The sequence below is a fragment of the Pseudophryne corroboree genome, chromosome 1 (assembly GCF_028390025.1).
Source record: "Pseudophryne corroboree isolate aPseCor3 chromosome 1, aPseCor3.hap2, whole genome shotgun sequence".
Taxonomy (NCBI): domain Eukaryota; kingdom Metazoa; phylum Chordata; class Amphibia; order Anura; family Myobatrachidae; genus Pseudophryne; species Pseudophryne corroboree.
Window position 1 is genome coordinate 145,005,912 of NC_086444.1, and position 22,901 is coordinate 145,028,812.

Below are 22,901 nucleotides of genomic sequence, written 5' to 3' on the forward strand. Positions count from 1 at the left end.
GAAGGCTGTCAACTGAAGGCTGGTCCCTTGCAGAGGTGTCCACAACTTTAAATGAATAAGTGGAAGGTGCCCTGACCGGATAGTGCACCGTGCAGTAAAGCTACTGCTGCTGCATGTTCCCAAACAGTCCAATGTGGTGTCCGGCACTAAGATAGAAGAACGTGGAATGCTGCGGTGCCCTCCACATGAGAAAATACTTCAGCCAGTTCTAGGGTGGCTCGAAGGGCCAAACAGCTGTGGCCTATAATACAGACGGACCAGTCGCTCACATCGTTGGTTGACACACGTCTTATGCCTAGTTACACACGGGGCCGAAATTTGGGTGATTACATTATGAAATCTAGTGTCCAATCTCACTAGGGACAATGAACCCCATTTTTTGCGATTGAAACAGGGATGTTTCAGGTGCTTGGGGTGTGCCACCTGTAATACACTTATTACAGGGGCCACCTTCAATCACCCCCATACAGGCCGCAAAATTAAAATCAAGCACAGACTCACTTGCACCACTACACACGTAGTGTATCTCCTTACCTGCCCGTGTGGTCTTGCCTACATAGGCAAGACCATAAGACAATTTAGGGAATGTATGGCCCTACATCACAGTGCCATCAAAAAAGCCCATGAAAAGGGCCATAGTGAACAGCCGTTTGCTCGACATTGCATGGAATTCAAACATGGACTGTCCAGCATTAGGGCTATTCTTATAGACCATGTCCCTAGGTCTTTGCGAGGTGGAAACAGAGATAGGCTTCTACTACAGAAGGAATCCAGGTGGATTTACACCCTAGGGACTATTTTCCCCAAGAGTTTAAATGAGAACCTGGGACTTCAGTGTTTTTTATAATCAGTCTCATATAGAGGCCTGGGGTGCTTTAAGATCATCATATTTGACATGATTTGATTATTTCAGGTTGTTATTAAACTTTAGAGCATGATGCACAGTCCTATTATAGAGGTTGTGGGTTTGAGTAGGGGCCATTAGGCTTGCTGTTGAATGTTTACTAATATTGACAGATCTTTATATTGCCCACTTTAGCTTTGCAGGGTCCCTAGATGGTTATCCTCAGCCCCGCATGTAGGTGTTTTTAATATGTTTGTTTCTTAAAGCATTGATGTTGTATTATGTTTTTCAGCTGGCGCCGGGGACATGATTACGCTCCGGTGTCCATGGAGCTCCCCTGCGACGCGGCGCATCCGTGACGTCGCGGTTGTGAGACACGGAAGTGGATCGTGACGGCTGGCGGGCGGGTGCTCTGTGGAGCTGGTGAGTATGGTTAGGGTTGTTAATGGTAGGTTTTTTTTGCTATATATGTCTTCTGTGTACACTGTGTATGTTTGTCTGGCCCTGAGGACGGAGAGGCTTCTCCGAAACATGTCGGCCCGTTGCCAATAAAGTAACCACGCTTATTATCAGCCTGCTGAGTGCCGCCTATTCCATCCAGCTGTATTATGGGAAGCATTTTCTCATGAGGAGGGCACCGCAGCATTCCATGTTCTTCTATCTGAGTGCCGGACACCACATTGGACTCTCTCTCTATATATATATATATATATATATATTCTTGATAAAAGAGTCCTACTCTAAAACGTTGACAAACAGCTACAGCGTCCTGTACTGATTTTTTATGGTATATCAGTCTCTATGAGTGCCATCCTGTCTCCATCTATAAAATGGATATATATATAGTGAGAGAGAGAGAGAGAGAGAGAGAATATATATCCCTGTGGAGAGCTCTTATTTGACAAAATATTCAATTTTTTTTTTGTTTTTATATAGAGTACCCAATAGATATAAATCGAGGATGACTTTATCTGTACCTCATAGATGTATACACCTTTATTAAAATTTAAATAACATAATCAAAAAATACATTTCTGTACTCATTCCTTTTACAAAACTATATTGATCATTAAATAAACATATGTTTGTTAAATTTTTGTTCATACAATAAAAACATTAAATTGTGTTTATTTTCAACCAACGCGTTTTGTCTTATAGCGACTTCTTTAGGGGTGTTCTTTAGGGTGTAAGAGAGGAGAAGAAATACCTTAGTGCACAATATACAGTTCAAAACAATTAAAGTACATTTATTTTATCAGAAAATATAATTCTCAAGAAGACAAGATTAGTGATATTGAAATGAATTAAATATAGTTTTTCATATATTGTTATACCACAGATGGCAACTTTTACTTTTGTTCAAATGATTATTTATATTAAAATGCATTACATTATCACACCAATAACAACTTTAACTCATTTTTGAATAGTGATTGTCTGATGAAAGACTCCATAATTAATGAATCAACAGAATTACATACAATACTTACTATTTGAGCAACAATAATTTTCTTAATGAAACGCCCAAGTGATTTGGGATGGTTTTTCCTTCTTAAATGATAACTCAATAAATGTGGTCACCTCTTTGGACCAGTGCTTCTTGAAGTGGATGGAGTCCCGCCTAAAGGGATTCCACTTAGGGATTGTGATTCCTCTGGTTCCTGTGCTGGGAACTCACTGTCACTGTTGGACGATTGTGCAGATATAGAGGAACCATGCAGATCACATCACTTAATTTGTAATACACGTACAGGTTAATACACCTAAACATATATACACTAAGGAACTGTGCACTTTCTGTTTTCATTTGCAGGGCCGGCGCAGTCGCAGTGGAAAGCATAGCGGGTTGTCAAGGCAACCGTGACGCGCAACGTCACTTCCTGGAGATGCCGGAAGTATTCCGGCGGACACCGAAGCGGACGGCGCACGGCCCAGCTCCTCCTCACGTATGGGTTTTCACCAGCTTTAAAGGTAAGTGGGTTCTGTTCACACACTGTTCACACCATGACAAAGGGGCTACAGGCCCCAAAACGTTGTCTGTATGTGACCATCTTTTTGCACTAATACTAAGATTTTATTACTTAATCCGGAGTGCCGCTGCCTTCTTCATCTTTTCTATCAACATATCTGGCAGAGGGCACACGGGATACTTATGCATACAGGGAGTGCCGGGCATATCTGCAGAGTATATACACATATATATATATATATATATATATATATACACAGTATATATAATAGCTTGGTGAAATTGCGTTTTTTCCTTTAAGGAATGAAACACAGTGCCTATTACAAAAATAATATTTCCATGCAAGTTTTTAATATAATTCGGCGGAGGCAGCCGTCTTTCTTTTTCAAGTATTAGTATGCCTGTTAAATCTGTCTACTCTCAGGGTTGTATTCATAATTAATACTAACCTATGGAGCAGAGCATAAATTAGTAACTATACACACACTCCACGTGCTCCTATCCTATATCACCATCCCCCTTATCAATTGTTAGCTGTATGAAATATAGGTGGCTCATAATTACAAAAGAACAAAAAAAATAAAAGTTTACTAAAAAAAATTATAATCTATTTTCATTTTGTTAACATGAACATGTAACACTGCTTGTGGCTACGCTGCATATATGGGGAACCCATGGCTCACATCAAATATAGATAAAATTACTACATTATATCATTTCATTTTGCAGTACTCCTGAATCAAATATTTATTTCATGGTGAGTGGTCCATTGGCAATGATCAAATTTGTGGAATAATAATCTACAAATATTTACATTTCTTTATCTGTTTGGCTTCGGCAGTATAAATGCAATCAAAGATGGTGTAACAGAAACATTAGATGAACAACATGTGCTGTTACTTATTATAGAGATTGATCTCAACAGAAATCATAGTGGTGGTATAAAGAGGAAATAGGACAACTGTAAACATATTCGATATTTATAACTTTTACAATAAACTGAGAGCATTCTTATAGTTACATATGCTCTGACAATGTTTATTGAATGTGCATACATTAAGCCTTGTCCCTACAATTGTCTCAGTCACATGCAGTTACTGTAGCAGGTAGTGAACTCTATTTAAAAAGTTTTAGGGCTAGATGCATCATCGCTTGGAGAGAGACAAAATATAAAGTGATAAACTACCAGCCAACCAGCTCCTAACTGTCATTTTTCAAACAGGGCCTGTGACATGGCAGTTAGGAGCTGATTGGCTGGTGCCTTTTCTCTTTCCATTTTGTCACTCTCCAAACGATGTAGCCCTAATTATTGGCAGAAAGAAACTGTAGCCACTCCTGAGTGAGTGTTTGTCCTGTGCTAGAGAAGTAGTGAACAGAGAAGCTTAGGAATGGCCCTCTGAGCTCTGTTTTTGCTTCTCCCACTTCAGTCATCACATGACATGCTGAGAATCTGTGTAGTAGACTGACTGTGTTTGTGCCTGTCAGCCATACTTGTTTGACATCCTGAGATTTCAAAAATAAATAATGATTTATGAAAGTCCATCTCGATGTATGCTTAAATTGCTATTTAAATAAAAAATATTCTTCTGTGTGCTTCAACGACTTAACAGACCTGGGGCCTAATTCAGCTTGAGTTGTAGTTTTGTAACTCTTTTCTTTAAAATGCGGGGAGTCGCCCAGCATAGGGCAAGGCCGCCCCATATGCCGAGTCCTCCCCCCGCTAACATGCGAGTGCATCCTATGATTAAGGTAGCTCCCTGCCTACGCATCCTAGCTGCTTAGTCGGTTAGAGGGCTGCCATCTTTTGGGTCGCAGCGGATGCCTGTGATACCACCAGCAACGGTCCAGACACACCTGCGTTGTCGGGCCGAGCCCCTTAAGCGGAGCATCAACATCCACAAACCGCGACGTCAATGCCCCATTCCCGCCCCCTCGCAGTTTAAGACCTTAAACATGCGCGCACCAGCGTGCGGGCATGCGCCGAACTGCTAAAATAGCTATTTTAGTACTTCTACATCTGAATCTGAATCAGGCCCCTGGTAACAAAGGGGGTTATTGAATAGAGTCCGAGTTTGCTGGAGGTGCAGGATGGCGACTGATCTCAGACTTTTTTTAAAGGGGCAATCATTTACAAGCCATGGTTTTGCCTTGTAAATGCATGCCCCTTTAAAAGAAAGCATCTGAAATCCGCCGCCATCCTGCACCTTCAGCAGATGCAGTCTCTATTACATATGCCCTCTGAGATGCGTCAGCAGCCAGCCAGGCTTCTATGGACACAGTCACATCTCATGTGATCACAACCTCCCCACTGTCCACTGGGTGTGTAGTGAAGAAATCACACAACTGTAGAACAGATTTCCTGAATGGACCCTCTTCATCACATGGTCTTTGTGTGCCCCAGAATGCTTTGCGGTCATCATTGCGGTCATCATTCTGTATCCGAAGCTGCAAAATACACATGTGCACCACTAACGTTCCCTTCTGAGCACTATATTGTAGGGGCTAATGTGTGATCCTCAGCCTCACTCAGAGTTCAGTGCTCAGCAAGGGGACTGATCAGTCTCTGCTCTGCTGTGCCATGCATAAATGGGAGGGGGGGGGGGGGGGTGATGGTGCATAGGATCAATGGGATCTGGGGGAGGAGGTGTAAAGCTATGCGGGGGTAGGCGGGTAACAACATAGTATGGAGTCGAGTACTGGGATATGTTATGCCACCTGACAGGTGCACATGTATCTTGTTCGATCAGCATGGAACGTGTAACCACAAAATGCTTCCGAATCTAAAGAAGATGATGGCATGTGAGCAATGACAGCAGCTTCCTCGGCCACCTGTATCTAGGGGGCGATTCAGACCTGATGGCTGCTGTGCGGGCGATCAGGTCATAAATGCGCATGTGTATGCACCGCACTGCACATTGGACAACAACAATAGTCATCGCCGGTCAGCGATGGGATGGTGCGAAAATTCCGATCGCATGGACATTCGCAAGGTGATTAACAGGAGGATGCCATTTGTGGGTGGTAACTGACCGTTTTCTGGGAGTATCTGGAAAAACACAGGCGTTTCCAAACGTTTTCAGGGAGTGTGTGTAACGTCAGCTCCGGCCCCGATCAGCCTGTTCTCATCGCACTGTAGGAGTAAGTCCTGGGCTGCACAGAGACTGCACACAGAGAATTTTGCAGCTCGGCGTACACATGGGATCGCACACTTGTACGGCAAAATTACACTCCCCCTTGGGCGGCGACTATCTAAACGCAGGACAGCAAAGTTAGCAGCCCAGCAATCAGGTCTGAATCACCCCCTTAGCACAGAGAGCTCTGGCAATCAGAGATCTCTGTCTGAGGAGCTGCCTCTCCTCAGACTGCATGTCAGCAGTTTGACCCTGCCGACATTATCATGTTGACCAGAAGACTGTGAATAAATAATACCACACCCCTATAAAACTGTTATAATTCCTCTATAGAAAATGAGCTTACAAAATTAGCAATGTAAAGAACAAAGGGGGTAATTCAGACATGATCGCTGCTGCGCGTTTTCGCACAGCGGACGATCAGGTCCAAACTGCGCATGCGTATGCATCGTAATGTGCAGGCACGTCGCATGGGTATAAAGCGGATCGCCGCTCAGCGATGGGTTTGTGCGATGGATCCATTCGCACAGGCGATCTCAAGGAGATTGACAGGAAGAAGGCGTTTGTGGGTGTCAACTGACCGTTTTCAGGGAGTGGTTGGAAAAACGCAGGCATGTCCATGCGTTTGCAGGGAGGGTGTCTGACTTCAATTCCGGTCCTGGACAGGCTGATTTGATCGCAGTGGCTGAGTAAGTCCTGGGCTTCTCAGAGACTGCACAAGATCTGTTTGTACAGCTCTGCTACACATGCGTTCGCACACTTGCAAAGCGAATATACACTGCCCCTGTAGGCGGCGACTATCTGTTCGCAGCAGTGCAAAAAAAACCTAGCGAGCGATCAGGTCTGAATTAGGCCCCAGGTCACTTTGTTAGAGCATCACAGTGGGAGACAGACATCTTCCACTTAGTTCAGTGGGACGCAGCTATAACCGCATTCAACAATAGAGGTGCTTGCATTCTGCACCGCTACCCTGATACAGTCACCGGCTGGTTACCTGTATGCTCCGCTCAAACTCTGCCCCATGTTAAATGTCTGTATATGCATAACTGTGAGAACAGCTGTACAAATCACATTACTGCTGACTAAACCACCCCACTGATTAAGTACTGAGCTGTTCCTTGCCTCAGGGTATTCACTGGTGTGTACAGTACCTACACTCTGCCATACCACCGCCAATTGTACACATATATTCCATCTCTGAAATGGTCTGTCTCTACCATCACCTGAGTCAGATCGCGGGGCCTAATTCAGGGGTGGTCTTCAGTTTGCCGGCTGTCGGGATCCCGGCGCACAGTACACCGGCACCGGAAACCTGACAGCCGGCATACCGACCCTTTACTCCCTCTTGGGGGACCACGACCCCATTTGAGGGAGAATAGATATTGTGTCGCGCGTAGCCGCAAGGGGCTCATTTGCGCTTGCTCAGCTGTCGGTATGCCGGCGGTCGGGATCCCAGCACCGGTATTCTGGCCGCCGGGAGCCCGGCCACCGGAATACCCTACTACACCCCTAATTCAGACCTGATCGCAGCAGCAAATTGTTTCTCTAATGGGCAAAACCATGGGGATAATTCAGACCTGATCACTCACTAGCGTTTTTTGCAGTGCTGCGATCAGTTCAGAACTGCGCATGCACATGCACCGCAATGCGCAGGCGAGTCGCACAGATACAAAGCGGATTGCCGCTCAGGATGGGTTTGTGCGAAGAGTCCATTCACACGGGCGATCGCAAGGAGATTTACAGGAAGCAGCCATTTGTGGGTGGTACAGTAACTGACCATTTTCTGGGAGTGGTTGGAAAAACGCAGGCGTGTCCAAGTATTTGCAGGGAGGGTTCCTGACATCAATTCCGGTCCCAGACAGGCTGAGGTGTCCGCAGCGGCTGAGTAAGTCCTGGGCTACTCAGAGACTGCACAAGATCTGTTTATACAGGTCTGCTACACATGCATTCGCACATTGCAAAGCGAAAATACACTCCCCTATGGGCGGCGACTATCTGTTCGTAGCAGTGCAAAAAAACCCTAGCAAGCGATCAGGTCTGAATTAGGCCCCATGTGCACTGCAGGTGGGGCAGATATAACATGTGTAGATAGAGTTAGATTTGGGTGGGGGGTGTTCAAACTGAAATCTAAATTGCAGTGTAAAAATAAAGCAGCCAGTATTTACCCCACACAGAAACAAAAATAACCCACCCAAATCTAACTCTCTCTGCACATGTTATATCTGCCCCCCCCCCGCAGTACACATGGTTTTGCCCATTAGAGAAGATTTTGCTGCTGCGATCAGGACTGAATTAAGGGGGTCATTCAGATCTGATCGCTTGGCTGCTAATTTTGCAGTCCTGCGTTCAGATAGTTGCCGCCTCCAGGGGGAGTGTATATGCGCCATGCAAGTGTGCGATGCTATGTGTACGCCGAGCTGTTAAAATCCACTTTGTACAGTCTCTGCGCAGCCCAGGACTTACTACTCTAGTGCGATCACATCAGGCTGATCGGGGGCGGAGCTGACGTCAGACACCCTCCCTGAAAACGCTTGGGCACTCCTGCACTTTTCAGAACACTCCCAGTAAATGGTCAGTCGCCACCCATAAACGGCCTCCTCCTGTCAATCACCTTGCGAACGTCCCATGCGAATGGAATTGTCGCACCATCCCATGGCTGACCGGCGATGCCCGTTGGTGTTATCCGACATGCGTGCGCATTGCGGTGCATACGCAATTATGACCCGATCACCCGCTGTACGAAAACGCATCAGATCTGAATGACCCCCATGGCCCACTGTTGTAGTGCTGACATTCCTGTGTGAGGTTTATGTAGCTTTCTTATTCTATCAGTTGATTTGGGATGGTGTTTAACAAAAATAAATTAAGTGTAAATGCTCTATGCAGTTTACAGTTTTATTGTGTTTTAAAACATAAATTCATTTATGAACATGCATTTATGTACTTTGATTCTTTTTTCCTCTTTTTGAGTGACTAAGATCATCAAAAGGAACATTATTGGTGGACATTAATCAAGAATAGCGTGGCAGATGCATAAGTGATATCTGTTTGCTTAGCCTAGGGTAGGTGTTTACTTACAGGGGAGAGGGTTTTAGTTGCCTGGAAAACCCATCCAGCCTGGGAATGGGGTGATTGAGGACCCAGCCTGTTTGGCACATCCCAATACGGGGCAGGCCACTTTGTATGCAGCCACAGATTGTTCTGATCGTCTACTCTGTTGCCCTCTATGTGTAGGCCTGCCCATTTTGTTGCAAGAACTGTCAGCTACGTAATAGTTACTTGCAATTTTATACAGCGTTCTCATCACACTGCCCATCTGGTAGGAACTTCTCCTTCCCAGACCACAAAGCTGAATATCGGAACTGTTATGGGAGTTTATGGCTGTGCAGGGCTGCTATCAGAAATTGTGGGGCCCGACACTGAACAAAGTAGTCACCCGTCCCCAAAAAAAAAATAAGAAAAAAAATCCTTTTCAAAATGGCCACTGCCTCCTCTAGCATTTAAAATAACTGTCTCCTCTGAGGCGGTGGCCATTTTCAGAGAGACATTTTCAATACTTACAGAAGGGGCCCTCTCAGTAGCAGAGCAGCCCGGGTCCTCCACTCTCTGCCAGAACTCTCTCTGGGACAGTTGTGCCCCCAGCACCCTTCCTGATGGCGGCCCTGTGGCTGTGTGCACAGTACGTATACACCAGAAGCATCAAGAGATAAGGGGGTTGATGCAGGGGCAGATTGGGAACAAAAAGCGGCCCTGGAAAAATTTGTACTAGTGGCCCCACATGGCCAGCACCAGAGGTGTAAGGTCTAGCCATGGGCCATGGCAGCAGCACCCTCCCCCCAAGACTTTCCAGATAGTGGGCATGTCCAGCATCAAGGGGGACGTTAAAAGGAAATAAAAATAAATATTATGAGCACATTATATGATACACCTTTAGAATTTAGGAAACTATATAATTCTTTAGAAAGATATATTTTCTTGCTTATTACGCCAACCGTATCCCAATCACTATTCACTCAATCTTATATGTCAGCCAAGCAGGCAGACAGTGCATACACTAGATCATCTGCAATCACAGGCTAAGTGGCAAAGACATTTTCATATAAGCAAATTATTTTGCATCTTATTCACTATGTCTATAAATAGGACCACATGTCCTCAAACAAAACAGGCCCCGCGGGTACGTCGGCCCACCGGGAATCTTCCCTGTAAACCCTATGGCCAATCTGCCTCTGGGTTGATGTATCAATCAGTGAAAAGAGTGGAGAAATGGACAAGTGTAGAAGTTGCCCATGGCAAACGATCACCTGTTACCCTTTCATTTTTATAGACTGTAATTGACAAATGCTACCTCAATGCTGATTCGTCCGGCAACAGCGGGACAAAGGAGCTACTTGTACCAAGGGTCCCCAAACTCTCAGGAATCTTAAGAGACAAGTGTCACCCTTGCCTGTGTCACTGCCACTGTGTCGTGCTGTATTTAGTAGAGATGAGCGGGTTCGGTTCCTCGGAATCCGAACCCCCCCGAACTTCAGCCTTTTTTGCACGGGTCCGAGCAGACTCGGATCCTCCCGCCTTGCTCGGTTAACCCGAGCGCGCCCGAACGTCATCATCCCGCTGTCGGATTCTCGCGAGACTCGGATTCTATATAAGGAGCCGCGCGTCGCCGCCATTTTCACACGTGCATTGAGATTGATAGGGAGAGGACGTGGCTGGCGTCCTCTCCGTTTAGATTAGATTAGAGAGTCAGAGACACTTGAGTTGATTTATTAATTTGGGGAGCATTAGGAGGAGTACTCAGTACAGTGCAGCAGAGTTTTGCTGATAGTGTGACCACCAGTTTAATTTTAATCGGTTCTCTGCCTGAAAAAAAACGATACACAGTCACATACTATATCTGTGCTCAGCCTCAGTGTGCTGCATGATAATATGATAATGATAATATATCATCTATGTATGTATTATATCTGACTATGCTGAGTGCTCACTGCCAGTGCTGCTCACACAGCTGAATTGTGGGGGAGACTGGGGAGCAGTTATAGCAGGAGTACAGTGCACACTTTTGCTGCCAGTGTGACCACTGACCACCAGTATATTGGCCCTCATTCCGAGTCGTTCGCTCGGTATTTTTCATCGCATCGCAGTGAAATTCCGCTTAGTGCGCATGCGCAATATTCGCACTGCGACTGCGCCAAGTATCTTTGCTATGAAGAAAGTATTTTTACTCACGGCTTTCTCATCGCTCCGGCGAACGTAATGTGATTGACAGGAAATGGGTGTTACTGGGCGGAAACACGGCGTTTTATGGGCGTGTGGCTGAAAACGCTACCGTTTCTGGAAAAAACGCAGGAGTGGCCGGAGAAACGGGGGAGTGGTTGGGCGAACGCTGGGTGTGTTTGTGACGTCAAACCAGGAACGACAAGCACTGAACTGATCGCACAGGCAGAGTAAGTCTGGAGCTACTCTAAAACTGCTAAGTAGTTTGTGCTCGCAATATTGCGAATACATCGGTCGCAATTTTAAGATGCTAAGATACACTCCCAGTAGGCGGCGGCTTAGCGTATGTAACTCTGCTAAATTCGCCTTGCGACCGATCAACTCGGAATGAGGGCCATTGTCTGCCTGAAAAAGTTAAACAAACACTCCTGTGGTGTTTTTTTTTTTTTATTCTATAAACGCATTCTGCTGACAGTGTCCAGCAGGTCCGTCATTCATTATATTATATAAATATTTACCTGCAGTAGTGTTATATATTTTTTGTTCATCTCTATCATCTTTATCATCTCTATATTAGCAGACGCAGTACGGTAGTCCACGGCTGTAGCTACCTCTGTGTCGTCAGTGCTCGTCCATAATTGTATACCTACCTGTGGTGGGGGTTTTTTTTTTCTATCTTCTTCATACTAGTAGTTCATCAGTCTGCTGACAGCGTCCAGCAGGTCCGTCATTATATATTATATATATATATATACCTGCAGTAGTGATATACATATATTTTTTATATAATTATCATCTCTATATTAGCAGACGCAGTACGGTAGTCCACGGCTGTGGCTACCTCTGTGTCGTCAGTGCTCGTCCATAATTGTATACCTACCTGTGGTGGGGGTTTTTTTTTTCTATCTTCTTCATACTAGTAGTTCAGCAGTCTGCTGACAGCGTCCAGCAGGTCCGTCATTATATATTATATATACCTGCAGTAGTGATATATATATATTTTTTATATCATTATCATCTCTATATTAGCAGACGCAGTACGGTAGCCCACGGCTGTGGCTACCTCTGTGTCGTCAGTGCTCGTCCATAATTGTATACCTACCTGTGGTGGGGGTTTTTTTTTTTCTATCTTCTTCATACTAGTAGTTCAGCAGTCTGCTGACAGCGTCCAGCAGGTCCGTCATTATATATTATATATACCTGCAGTAGTGATATATATATTTTTTTTATATCATTATCATCTCTATATTAGCAGACGCAGTACGGTAGTCCACGGCTGTGGCTACCTCTGTGTCATCAGTGCTCGTCCATAATTGTATACCTACCTGTGGTGGGGGTTTTTTTTTTTACTATCTTCTTCATACTAGTAGTTCAGCAGTCTGCTGACAGCGTCCAGCAGGTCCGTCATTATATATTATATATATATACCTGCAGTAGTGATATATATATTTTTTATATCATTATCATCTCTATACTAGCAGACGCAGTACGGTAGTCCACGGCTGTGGCTACCTCTGTGTCGTCAGTGCTCGTCCATAATTGTATACCTACCTGTGGTGGGGTTTTTTTTTTCTATCTTCTTCATACTAGTAGGTCAGCAGTCTGCTGACAGCGTCCAGCAGGTCCGTCATTATATATTATATATAAATACCTGCAGTAGTGATATATATATATTTTTTTATATCATTATCATCTCTATACTAGCAGACGCAGTACGGTAGTCCACGGCTGTAGCTACCTCTGTGTCGTCAGTCACTCGTCATCCATAAGTATACTAGTATCCATCCATCTCCATTGTTTACCTGAGGTGCCTTTTAGTTGTGCCTATTAAAATATGGAGAACAAAAATGTTGAGGTTCCAAAAATAGGGAAAGATCAAGATCGACTTCCACCTCGTGCTGAAGCTGCTGCCACTAGTCATGGCCGAGACGATGAAATTCCATCAACGTCGTCTGCCAAGGCCGATGCCCAATGTCATAGTACAGAGCATGTAAAATCCAAAACACAAAATATCAGTAAAAAAAGGACTCAAAAATCTAAAATAAAATCGTTGGAGGAGAAGCGTAAACTTGCCAATATGCCATTTACCACACGGAGTGGCAAGGAACGGCTGAGGCCCTGGCCTATGTTCATGGCTAGTGGTTCAGCTTCACATGAGGATGGAAGCACTCAGCCTCTCGCTAGAAAAATGAAAAGACTTAAGCTGGCAAAAGCACAGCAAAGAACTGTGCGTTCTTCGAAATCACAAATCCACAAGGAGAGTCCAATTGTGTCGGTTGCGATGCCTGACCTTCCCAACACTGGACGTGAAGAGCATGCGCCTTCCACCATTTGCACGCCCCCTGCAAGTGCTGGAAGGAGCACCCGCAGTCCAGTTCCTGATAGTCAGATTGAAGATGTCAGTGTTGAAGTACACCAGGATGAGGAGGATATGGGTGTTGCTGGCACTGGGGAGGAAATTGACAAGGAGGATTCTGATGGTGAGGTGGTTTGTTTAAGTCAGGCACCCGGGGAGACACCTGTTGTCCGTGGGAGGAATATGGCCATTGACATGCCTGGTGAAAATACCAAAAAAATCAGCTCTTCGGTGTGGAAGTATTTCAACAGAAATGCGGACAACAGGTGTCAAGCCGTGTGTTGCCTTTGTCAAGCTGTAATAAGTAGGGGTAAGGACGTTAACCACCTCGGAACATCCTCCCTTATACATCACCTGCAGCGCATTCATCATAAGTCAGTGACAAGTTCAAAAACTTTGGGCGACAGCGGAAGCAGTCCACTGACCAGTAAATCCCTTCCTCTTGTAACCAAGCTCACGCAAACCACCCCACCAACTCCCTCAGTGTCAATTTCCTCCTTCCCCAGGAATGCCAATAGTCCTGCAGGCCATGTCACTGGCAATTCTGACGAGTCCTCTCCTGCCTGGGATTCCTCCGATGCATCCTTGAGTGTAACGCCTACTGCTGCTGGCGCTGCTGTTGTTGCTGCTGGGAGTCGATGGTCATCCCAGAGGGGAAGTCGTAAGACCACTTTTACTACTTCCACCAAGCAATTGACTGTCCAACAGTCCTTTGCGAGGAAGATGAAATATCACAGCAGTCATCCTGCTGCAAAGCGGATAACTGAGGCCTTGGCATCCTGGGCGGTGAGAAACGTGGTTCCGGTATCCATCATTACTGCAGAGCCAACTATAGACTTGTTTGAGGTACTGTGTCCCGGGTACCAAATACCATCTAGGTTCCATTTCTCTAGGCAGTCGATACCGAAAATGTACACAGACCTCAGAAAAAGACTCACCAGTGTCCTAAAAAATGCAGTTGTACCCAATGTCCACTTAACCACGGACATGTGGACAAGTGGAGCAGGGCAGACTCAGGACTATATGACTGTGACAGCCCACTGGGTAGATGTATTGACTCCCGCCGCAAGAACAGCAGCGGCGGCACCAGTAGCAGCATCTCGCAAATGCCAACTCTTTCCTAGGCAGGCTACGCTTTGTATCACCGCTTTCCAGAATACGCACACAGCTGAAAACCTCTTACGGCAACTGAGGAAGATCATCGCAGAATGGCTTACCCCAATTGGACTCTCCTGTGGATTTGTGGCATCGGACAACGCCAGCAATATTGTGCGTGCATTATATCTGGGCAAATTCCAGCACGTCCCATGTTTTGCACATAACTTGAATTTGGTGGTGCAGAATTATTTAAAAAACGAGAGGGGCGTGCAAGAGATGCTGTCGGTGGCCAGAAGAATTGCGGGACACTTTCGGCGTACAGGCACCACGTACAGAAGACTGGAGCAACACCAAAAACGCCTGAACCTGCCCTGCCATCATCTGAAGCAAGAAGTGGTAACGAGGTGGAATTCAACCCTCTATATGCTTCAGAGGTTAGAGGAGCAGCAAAAGGCCATTCAAGCCTATACATCTGGCCACGATATAGGCAAAGGAGGTGGAATGCACCTGTCTCAAGTGCAGTGGAGAATGATTTCAACGTTGTGCAAGGTTCTGCAACCTTTTGAACTTGCCACACGTGAAGTCAGTTCAGACACTGCCAGCCTGAGTCAGGTCATTCCCCTCATCAGGATTTTGCAGAAGAAGCTGGAGACATTGAAGGAGGAGCTAAGAAAGAGCGATTCTGCTAGGCATGTGGGACTTGTGGATGGAGCCCTTCATTCGCTTAACCAGGATTCACGGGTGGTCAATCTGTTGAAATCAGAGCACTACATTTTGGCCACCGTGCTCGATCCTAGATTTAAAACCTACGTTGTATCTCTCTTTCCGGCAGACACAAGTCTGCAGGGGTTCAAAGACCTGCTGGTGAGAAAATTATCAAGTCAAGTGGAACTTGACCGGTCAACAGCTCCTCCTTCACATTCTCCAGCAATTGGGGGTGCGAGGAAAAGGCTCAGAATTCCGAGCCCACCCGCTGGCGGTGATGCAGGGCAGTCTGGAGCGACTGCTGATGCTGACATCTGGTCCAGACTGAAGGACCTGACAACGATTACGGACATGTCGTCTACTGTCACTGCATATGATTCTCTCACCATTGAAAGAATGGTGGAGGATTATATGAGTGACCGCATCCAAGTAGGCACGTCAGACAGTCCGTACGTATACTGGCAGGAAAAAGAGGCAATTTGGAGGCCCTTGCACAAACTGGCTTTATTCTACCTAAGTTGCCCTCCCACAAGTGTGTATTCCGAAAGAGTGTTTAGTGCCGCCGCTCACCTTGTCAGCAATCGGCGTACGAGGTTACTTCCAGAAAATGTGGAGAAGATGATGTTCATTAAAATGAATTATAATCAATTCCTCCGTGGAGACATTGACCAGTAGCAATTGCCTCCACAAAGTACACAGGGAGCTGAGATGGTGGATTCCAGTGGGGACGAATTGATAATCTGTGAGGAGGGGGATGTACACAGTGAAAGGGGTGATGAATCGGACGATGATGATGAGGTGGACATCTTGCCTCTGTAGAGCCAGTTTGTGCAAGGAGAGATTAATTGCTTCTTTTTTGGTGGGGGTCCAAACCAACCCGTCATTTCAGTCACAGTCGTGTGGCAGACCCTGTCACTGAAATGATGGGTTGGTTAAAGTGTGCATGTCCTGTTTATACAACATAAGGGTGGGTGGGAGGGCCCAAGGACAATTCCATCTTGCACCTCTTTTTTCTTTAATTTTTCTTTGCGTCATGTGCTGTTTGGGGAGTAGTTTTTTGAAGGGCCAGCCTGCGTGACACTGCAGTGCCACTCCTAGATGGGCCAGGTGTTTGTGTCGGCCACTAGGGTCGCTTAGCTTACTCACACAGCTACCTCATTGCGCCTCTTTTTTTCTTTGCGTCATGTGCTGTTTGGGGAGTAGTTTTTTGAAGGGCCATCCTGCGTGACACTGCAGTGCCACTCCTAGATGGGCCAGGTGTTTGTGTCGGCCACTAGGGTCGCTTAGCTTACTCACACAGCTACCTCATTGCGCCTCTTTTTTTCTTTGCGTCATGTGCTGTTTGGGGAGTAGTTTTTTGAAGGGCCAGCCTGCGTGACACTGCAGTGCCACTCCTAGATGGGCCAGGTGTTTGTGTCGGCCACTTGGGTCGCTGAGCTTAGTCACACAGCTACCTCATTGCGCCTCTTTTTTTCTTTGCGTCATGTGCTGTTTGGGGAGTGTTTTTTGGAAGGGCCAATCTGCGTAACACTGCAGTGCCACTCATAGATGGGCCAGGTGTTTGTGTCGGCCACTTGGGTCGCTGAGCTTAGTCATCCAGCGACCTCGGTGCAAATTTTAGGACTAAAAATAATATTGTGAGGTGTGAGGTATTCAGAATAGACTGTAAATAAGTGTAAATTATGGTTATTGAGGTTGATAATACTATGGGATCAAAATGACCCCCAAATTCAATGATTTAAGCTGTTTTTTAGTTTTTTTTTAAAAAAACACCCGAATCCAAAACACACCCGAATCCGACAAAAAAAATTCGGTGAGGTTTTGCCAAAACGCGTTCGAACCCAAAACACGGCCGCGGAACCGAATCCAAAACCAAAACACAAAACCCGAAAAATGTCCGGTGCACATCTCTAGGAGGAGAGAAGGGAGCCCAGCCGGCAATAGTACAATACATTTTCTTTTGTGACTCAGCACACATGACATCATGACGTTGCATGGCTGACCAGCACAGCAGAGGAACCAGTGAAGCCACCCGCAGTACAGAGCAGCAGAATCTTTGCAACATGCAATTTACAACAAATTATCTAATCTGCAGCATATTATTGGTAATGAAAATAAGAACACAGAACCAGGCTGAGAGACATCGGAGGTTTAGAGACACAGGGGCAGGCTGAGACATACAGGAGTAGACTGAGAGAAACGGGGAGGGTGGATAGGGAGGCTGAGAGACACAGGGGGATGGGGAGGCAGAGAGACACCAGAGGAGGGTAAGAGACACAGGGGTAGGGGCGTGTTCCTGAGAGACATAGCAGGAGGAGAGGCTGAGAAACACAGGTGAGATGAGTGCATGGCAGGAGATAGAGAGACACCGAGTGGAGGGGGGAGGCTGGGGACACAGGAATGGTGCTAGAGAGACACAGAAGAGGATAAAGCAGGAGTGAAACAGGTGATGAGTGAGGGTAGAGAGACGGGGGTGAGGCTGGAGAGAGATGGCGGGTGAGCTAACAACCGACCAACCTGTATCTACCAGGGAGGGATGGGGGCCCCAAAATTGTGAGTGTACTGGGCCCAAAGATTTCTGTTGCTGGCCATGGTGGGACCAAACTTAGTAATAGAAGTGAAGGATGTGATATGGCCACACATAGGGGGGTTGAAAAACGGGTTGGGTATGTGTGACCGGTGGTTCTATACCCACTCAATGGGTGTCGTGGACACCCACGAGTGGGAATAGTCCCTGTTGGTTGGCATGCTGACTGATGGGATTGTGAGCGGGTCTCCTGACCGCCGGTTACATAACTACAGTACATTCCATGAAAAACATGCAATTTACAACAAATGAACTCATGTGCTGCAGTTTATTGGTAATGAAAATAACAATTGTAAAATAAGATTAGTTACATATTTTGGGAATAGAGCCAGACTTCAAAAGTATATTTCTAGGTTCCTATTTTCCCCGAATTAAAACTCTATTGCTTCACAACACTGGAAACCAATGTCACCAAATGCTAAGTTAAATTTAGCAAGTTATCTGCATCCCATCTCTCACACTGCAGTGTCACTTCACAAATACATTACAGTACAGTAGGTAGTTCTTAGGGTGACTTTGGAAAGTTACTGCATAAGGGGGGTAATTCCAAGTTGATCGCAACAGAATTTTTGATAGCAATTGGGCAAAACCATGTGCACTACAGGGGAGGCAGATATAACATGTGCAGAAAGAGTTAGATTTGGGTGGGTTATTTTATTTCTGTGCAGGGTAAATACTGGCTGCTTTATTTTTACACTGCAAATTAGATTGCAGATTGAACACACCACACCCAAATCTATCTCTCTCTGCACATGTTATATCTGCCTCCCCTGCAGTGCACATGGTTTTGCCCAATTGCTATCAAAAATCCTGCTGCGATCAACTTGGAATTACTCCCAAGATGTGTACAAGTCGAGGGACAATAAAGCAATCTCAGATAAGGAAGCATGGGTGGAATCAATACAATCACAAAGCAATAGAAAACAAAGTATTTTGATCGAGTGCACAATTATCGTGCTTTGTAAATTTGTAAGAATAAAATGTAACTTTTATTAACTCATATTAATAACCAGTCCAACATATCAGTAGTGGTAAAAATGAAAGAAATAGTATAGAAAAAATAAAATAAGGGATGTACTTAGTAGCAAGAGCCCAATAAAGTGAAGACCTGTTGATTTACATTTAAAAACAAAAAAATTCAAATCAATGAAAATCGATGTTTGGTTTTTAAGGCATAAAACACACATTACCTACCATTTAAAAATGGATTTTAAAAAATCATCTACTAGTAAATGTGTGTTTTAGCCCCTGAAAACCAACATTGATTGAGACTGATTTCCACTGATTTTAAAATCGTTAGAAATCAATGGAAATCGACCTTTAGTAAATAAACCCCTGTGTTGCAATGGGAAATTAAATAGATGTGGGCTTGGTACAAGAACACCAGAATACTGTATATCTGCTGTCTATAGTCAGGGCCGGCGACAGGGGGAGTCAAAGGGGACAACTGTACCAGGCCCCAAGGGTCAGAGGGGCCCCAAGGATATGCCACTTAGTGACCGTCAGGGATGTGAGCTATCTTGTCCAAATAGGGCAGCGAGCTGTAGGTGGTGTGGGCGCAGCCTCAGAGTAAACAGGAGGGCGGGGGTAGCAAGTCTGCGCTGTATAGGACTGAGACAGTTGGTCATGTGGAGAGTGCCAGGGCTCCCTAAGGGCTCAGTACAAAAGTACAAAATGAAAAAGGGGGTATGCTCTCTACAATGGAGCCTCAGAGTGACAGGAGCCTCTTACTAGTGATGAGCGGGTTCGGTTTCCGAGAAACCGAACCCCCCCGAACTTTACCCTTTTTACACGGGTCCGAGCCATACTCGGATTCTCCCGTATGGCTCGGCTAACCCGAGTGCGCCCGAACGTCATCATCCCGCTGTCGGATTCTCGCGAGATTCGGATTCTATATAAGCAGCCGCGCGTCGCCGCCATTTTCACACGTGCATTGAGATTGATAGGGAGAGGACGTGGCTGGTGTCCTCTCCGTTTATATAGTTATAGTTAGTTGATCTGATTGCTACTGCTTAGCTTATTGTGGGGAGGATTGGGGAGCAGCTGTTAAGAGGAGTACAGTGCAGAGTTTTGCTAGTTTTTTTTATCCGTTCTCTGCCTGAAAAAAATGCTAAATACCATATCTGTGCTCAGCCTCGGTGTGCTGCATGATATATCTGACTGTGCTGAGTGCTCACACTGCTTAATTGTGGGGGAGACTGGGGAGCAGCTATAGCAGGAGTACAGTGCACAGTTTTGCTGACAGTGACCACCAGTATACGTTTGTCTGCCTGAAAAACACTCCTGTGGTGTCTTTTTTTCTTTATACTATAAGTATAAACGCAGTCTGCTGACAGTGTCCACCAGGTCCATTATACTGTATATAGCAGTACGGTAGGCCACTGCTGTACCTACCTCTGTGTCTTCAGTCACTCGTCGTCATACATAAAGTATACTATCCATCCATCTACATTGTATACCTGTGGTGTCTTTTTTTCTTTATACTATAACGCAGTCTGCTGACAGTGTCCACCAGGTCCATTATACTGTATATAGCAGTACGGTAGGCCACTGCTGTACCTACCTCTGTGTCTTCAGTCACTCGTCGTCATACATAAAGTATACTATCCATCCATCTACATTGTATACCTGTGGTGTCTTTTTTTCTTTATACTATAAACGCAGTCTGCTGACAGTGTCCACCAGGTCCATTATACTGTATATAGCAGTACGGTAGGCCACTGCTGTACCTACCTCTGTGTCTTCAGTCACTCGTCGTCATACATAAAGTATACTATCCATCCATCTACATTGTATACCTGTGGTGTCTTTTTTTCTTTATACTATAAACGCAGTCTGCTGACAGTGTCCACCAGGTCCATTATACTGTATATAGCAGTACGGTAGGCCACTGCTGTACCTACCTCTGTGTCTTCAGTCACTCGTCGTCATACATAAAGTATACTATCCATCCATCTACATTGTATACCTGTGGTGTCTTTTTTTCTTTATACTATAAACGCAGTCTGCTGACAGTGTCCACCAGGTCCATTATACTGTATATAGCAGTACGGTAGGCCACTGCTGTACCTACCTCTGTGTCTTCAGTCACTCGTCGTCATACATAAAGTATACTATCCATCCATCTACATTGTATACCTGTGGTGTCTTTTTTTCTTTATACTATAAACGCAGTCTGCTGACAGTGTCCACCAGGTCCATTATACTGTATATAGCAGTACGGTAGGCCACTGCTGTACCTACCTCTGTGTCTTCAGTCACTCGTCGTCATACATAAAGTATACTATCCATCCATCTACATTGTATACCTATGGTGTCTTTTTTTCTTTATACTATAAACGCAGTCTGCTGACAGTGTCCACCAGGTCCATTATACTGTATATAGCAGTACGGTAGGCCACTGCTGTACCTACCTCTGTGTCTTCAGTCACTCGTCGTAATACATAAAGTATACTATCCATCCATCTACATTGTATACCTGTGGTGTCTTTTTTTCTTTATACTATAAACGCAGTCTGCTGACAGTGTCCACCAGGTCCATTATACTGTATATAGCAGTACGGTAGGCCACTGCTGTACCTACCTCTGTGTTTTCAGTCACTCATCGTCATACATAAAGTATACTATCCATCCATCTACATTGTATACCTGTGGTGTCTTTTTTTCTTTATACTATAAACGCAGTCTGCTGACAGTGTCCACCAGGTCCATTATACTGTATATAACAGTACGGTAGGCCACTGCTGTACCTACCTCTGTGTCTTCAGTCACTCGTCGTCATACATAAAGTATACTATCCATCCATCTACATTGTATACCTATGGTGTCTTTTTTTTTTATACTATAAACGCAGTCTGCTGACAGTGTCCACCAGGTCCATTATACTGTATATAGCAGTACGGTAGGCCACTGCTGTACCTACCTCTGTGTCTTCAGTCACTCGTCGTCATACATAAAGTATACTATCCATCCATCTACATTGTATACCTGTGGTGTCTTTTTTTCTTTATACTATAAACGCAGTCTGCTGACAGTGTCTACCAGGTCCATTAGACTGTATATAGCAGTACGGTAGGCCACTGCTGTACCTACCTCTGTGTCTTCAGTCACTCGTCGTCATACATAAAGTATACTATCCATCCATCTACATTGTATACCTGTGGTGCCTTTTAGTTGTGCGCATTAAAATATGGAGAACAAAAATGTGGAGGTGAAAAAAATAGGGGAAGATCAAGATCCACTTCCACCTCGTGCTGAAGCAGCTGCCACTAGTCATGGACGAGACGATGAAATGCCATCAACGTCGTCTGCCAAGGCCGATGCCCAATGTCATAGTACAGAGCATGTAAAATCCAAAACACAAAAGATCAGTAAAAAAATGACCCATAAATCAAAATTAAAAGCGTCTGAGGAGAAGCGTAAACTTGCCAATATGCCATTTACGACACGGAGTGGCAAGGAACGGCTGAGGCCCTGGCCTATGTTCATGGCTAGTGGTTCAGCTTCACATGAGGATGGAAGCACTCATCCTCTCGCTAGAAAAAAGAAAAGACTTAAGCTGGCAAAATCACAGCAAAGAACTGTGCGTTCTTCGAAATCACAAATCCCCAAGGAGAGTCCAATTGTGTCGGTTGCGATGCCTGACCTTCCCAACACTGGACGGGAAGAGCTTGCACTTTCCACCATTTGCACGCTCCCTGCAAGTGCTGGAAGGAGCACCCGCAGTCCAGTTCCTGATAGTCAAATTGAAGATGTCACTGTTGAAGTACACCAGGATGAGGATATGGGTGTTGCTGGCGCTGGGGAGGAAATTGACAAGGAGGATTCTGATGGTGAGGTGGTTTGTTTAAGTCAGGCACCCGGGGAGACACCTGTTGTCCGTGGGACGAATATGGCCATTGACATGCCTGGTCAAAATACAAAAAAAATCAGCTCTTCGGTGTGGAATTATTTCAACAGAAATGCGGACAACAGGTGTCAAGCCATGTGTTGCCTTT